The sequence below is a fragment of the Brassica napus genome, chromosome C4 (assembly GCF_020379485.1).
Source record: "Brassica napus cultivar Da-Ae chromosome C4, Da-Ae, whole genome shotgun sequence".
Classification (NCBI taxonomy): Eukaryota; Viridiplantae; Streptophyta; class Magnoliopsida; order Brassicales; family Brassicaceae; genus Brassica; species Brassica napus.
Genome location: NC_063447.1, coordinates 25064322 through 25068783, shown reverse-complemented (window position 1 = coordinate 25068783; position 4462 = coordinate 25064322). Strand labels below are relative to the sequence as shown.

The following is a 4462-nucleotide window of genomic DNA, read 5'->3' as shown; positions in this document are numbered from 1 at the left end:
TTCATTAGTTTTTCAAGTAATTAATGGTTGACACATATCTATCTACTCTTAGCATATTTTGAATCGTTACCAAATGAAATAAACATACATTTTGATTAAATAATTAGATAAATGTATATGCATACTATAAAACAGTATAATATATAAGTGTACTTTCTCCCAAAAGAAATAATTTCATCTTATACTTCAAAAAGGAAAAAAAAATAGCGAAAGCAGTGGCTTCAAGGAACCAAATTTTCATATTCATGCTAATCACATTTCTAATCTTCCATTCAATGATGTTGCTTACATCTGCAGGATGGTAGCTAGTATTAGGGAAAAAATACGTAAAATATACTAAATTAAAAGTTGTAGAATTTGGAGAAATCTATTTTCCCTAAAAGTAAAAAATTTATTTGACGTAAATCATGGATTGATATAAAATAGTTTTTGGAAAAAAAAAAACTAAAATCGACTTTAGAACCTGAATCTGGAAATAATTAATGCATAACTTTTGTGGCATATATGGGTTGATTGGAAAGAGCCGTAGATTTATATATTTTGGTGTACAATTAATGTTGCAAAATATTTTGCTGTACCTGTATAAATTTTTGTTGTAGATTTTTGGTTGTAAGTTTGATGGGATTTAATTATTTATTTTTAAATTTTATAAAGGCAAGACATACGTGATCTAGGTATTTTGCTTTCTAAAGCCAAGAAATAAAAGAAAGGAAAGAAAAATATGTAGGTTTAAAAAATCTTTCTAAATCATGATTGGAAGAAATTTGTGCTTTAGAAAATATTTTGGCTGCAAAAGATTCTACAGCATTTTTAAAGTACTTACCAATCATCACCATAGACGTTAAACAAAAAAAAATGAAAATTTATCTATAATGATTTTTAAAATAGTAAATTTGGGGAAAATCTATTTTCCTCAAGAATAAAAAATTATATCTCATAAATCACGATTTAATATAAATATTTTTTTGGAAAAATAAAACAAAAATCTATTTTATAACTTGTAATCTACAAATAATTAATGCCTAACTTTTGTGGCATGAACATTTAACAAAAGAATTTAAAAACAATTTAACTATAATAATGTCGAAAATTTTGAAGCGATGCTTTGTATCATTGAATCTTTCAATAGTTTTTCAAGTAATTAATGGTTGACATATATCTACTCTAACATATTCTGAATAGTTGCCAACATATATAAATATATACCTTTTTGTTAAAGATGAGATTTATGTATCTGCGATACTATAAATGGTATTACATATATAAGTTTACTACCTCCCAAAAGAAATAATTTCATCATATACAAGAAAGAAAAAAAGAAGACAATGGCTTCAAGGAACCACAATTTCATTTTTATGCTAATCTCATTTCTAATCCTCCATGCAATGATTTTGTTTGCATCTGCAGGATGGTTGCCCTTCTCCGCTAAACATGTTATAATTTTCAACAAACTTGTAACGCGTGCAACATTAGTTTTGCACTGTAGGAACAAAGGTGAAGATAAGGGAGTATTTTCACTTGGACCTGGAGATAGTTTTGATTTTAGATTTCGTGTTAACCTTCGAAAAACAACGGTATATATACACTTGTTTTGATTGGCCTAATAATACAGCAACATTTGATATCTTTAGAGCTGATCGAGACGATAATCCGAAAAGCAAAGTTGGAATTTGCAGTGAATGTATTTGGAGCATTTACGAACCAGCACCATGTAGAGATAGACGTGATGGAGGTCAACCTTACTGTTTCCCGTGGGCTTCTTAAATTATTCTAAAATATTTATTGCATTTAACTTTGTGTGTTCTTTACATTATATATTAACTCCTGTTCTATTAAATAACTCTAATATTTATAATAAATGCATATTGTGTTTGAAATAGTGTTACTCATTTATCAGTTTTCTTTCCATTTTTTTTTAAACTTTGGGAGTATCCCAGACCCATGGAGAGGCCCAGACTATCTTCAAATGGGTACTGCGGCCCACAGATGAAATCTCACTCCGTGTATTAAAAAAAAGCCTAAAACATGACCTAGTATCTGTGTGGCTGCAAGGTGAAGTGTAGTGGGGTGCCTTCGAATCTGGATTATTTGGCACCCAGAGCCCACTTACCACTAGATCAAGACCTTGTCGGTTTCTTTCAGTGTTAGTAGATGCAATATAATACTAGGAGATAATTTCACACCTTGTGCAGATTTAAATTTTGTATACTACAATATAAAATGTTTTGTATGTAAATACACATTTTGTAAATTTCAAAATTTTATTTTGAAAGGTTTTATTTACAGTTGAAGAAATTGAATTTGTGACTTTTCTGTAAATGTCAATATATAAATCATTAATATAAGTAATTTAGCTAAATAAAGTAATATTTTGTATTCTTAGTTTTGGTACATGTAATTTTAAATGACATTTATTATTAGAGATAACAAGCCAGTTATTTTCTTTACAAACTGTAGAAATTGTTGTTTCATATTAAAAGTAAAATGTATGTTAGTGTAAAGAATTTGTACTATGTTGGTGATGAAATTTGTGAAAAAAATTAAACTATTAATGTTTCCAATTATTTTATATTCTCAAGGGATATTTAAAACATCAGTCAAGAGAAATTGAGCATTTAACACAGCGTAGTTGGTTATGTTTTTTAGTGTTGACCCCTAAACGTGAGTAAGAAGTGTGCATGACAGAATATGTCAGAGGGTCAAACGAGGCAGCAATACATATCAACCCGGGGATGATCCATATCCAGATCCAAACATCAAGAAATTCTATGTAATAGCTGAAAATGGATGATTAGAGTAGAATTGAAGCAGTTCATGAAAGAAGAGTATACATTGGTGAATGAAGTGTTCATCAAAATGCGTTTAATTAAAAAGATTATTTGCATTAGAGCATCTTGAGGAAAGTCATAATAGAAGAAGAAGTTTGACTTTTTCACAGAAATAGAGTAACTTAATTCTTGATGAAGAGAAAATAAAAATTTTAGATTTGTAAATGAGAAATTCCCTAAGATAGACTTAAAAAAGTTTTTGTCACAAATATAGACCTTAAAAATAAAAATGACCAAAATAGACTTAATTGTTTTATCAAAAGGAGTAAATATACACCTCATAGGGTTAATTAATCTAGACTTAGAGTTTAGAGTTAAGGGGTGAGGATTTGGGGATAGGGTTTCGAATTTTAAAAAATAAAAAATTTTAAAACAAAAAAGAACTATGTTGGTCATTTTCTTTCTTGAGAGCTATTTTTGTGACAAAAACTTAAAAAAAATCTATTTGAGAGAATTGCCCTTTGTAAATCTTTAACTTAAGGGTTGCGTCTAAGTATAAAGAGGTAAGTGCTGTAGCTTTATATTTTTTGCTGTAGAATTTAATCTGTAGATTTATTTGCTGTAGCTTTCCTTGCTGTAAATTTCTAAAGCACTAATTTTTTGCTTTGGAAATAAAGGTCTATACAGCCATATTTTAATTTTGCAGAGATTTTTTTGCTGTGAGTTTTTTAAGCAAAGCAAAGCTCGATTGGTTGACATATATAGCTGTAGACTAAATTTTGGCTGTTCAGAGCATTTACAGTCCCAACCAATCATCCCCGTAGTCGGGAGCATTATATGTGTTTAACACATTGAGAGAGCTTTAGGAAAGAGAGTTTTGTGAGTTTTCTTATGTGATTTGAATGGTTAAAGTGTTTTGTACAAGTCTTTAAATAAGAGAGACTCGAGCAACAAGTCAAGGTGTCTCTTGATCTTATTGAAGAATAGGTTTTAATTGAAACTTGTAAATTCATTTAAAAGGATTAATTTAATTCTATTTTTTGAAAATAAAAATCATGTGTTATTGTGTATTACTAGATAATTCTCACATTCTAAATTGGTATCAGAGCATGCACTTGTGTTTTAGTTAAACTTGTGAACATCATGCGTAACATATGGAGAGCTATCAAGAAATGGGGTCAAACTCAAAAGTGATTTTGGAATCTGGAACTGTTGTTTTTGGAAAGCACGGATGAAGGCTACAATCAAGGGTATTGATCCACTTGCATGGAAAGTTGTAGATCTGGGTGGAAACAACCAGTTAACAAGGATGAGGAAGACAAAAATATAGAAGAATTTGAGGAGCTCTGGACTTAGGATGAAACAAAGATTGATAAATACAAAGAAAGAGCCCAAACGGGTATTCATTGCAGCATAGCAAGGAAACGGCTTGAACTAATTCAAGGGTGTGACGCTACAAAAAAAAAATCACGGGACATACTCAAAGTACTCAAAGTTCAAAGCTCCAGAAAAAACATTCTGCTCGCCAGATTTCAAGAACTAAAAATTGAGGAGCATGAATCGATTGGGGACTTAAACTCTATGTTGGGGTCAAAATTAGCTACGACGAAATCAATAACTGAAACTTCCCGACAATGTCTCTATTTAAAAAGAAAGAGATAATAGTTAAAAAAATTAGCCGGAAAATCAAAATT

At 29.9% G+C, this 4462-nt stretch overlaps 1 pseudogene; it reads left to right on the top strand.

Moving 5' to 3' along the window:
- Positions 1–228: 228 nt before the first annotated feature.
- On the top strand, positions 229–3505 carry LOC106416840 (annotated as a pseudogene).
- The last annotated feature ends 957 nt before the right edge of the window (positions 3506–4462 follow it).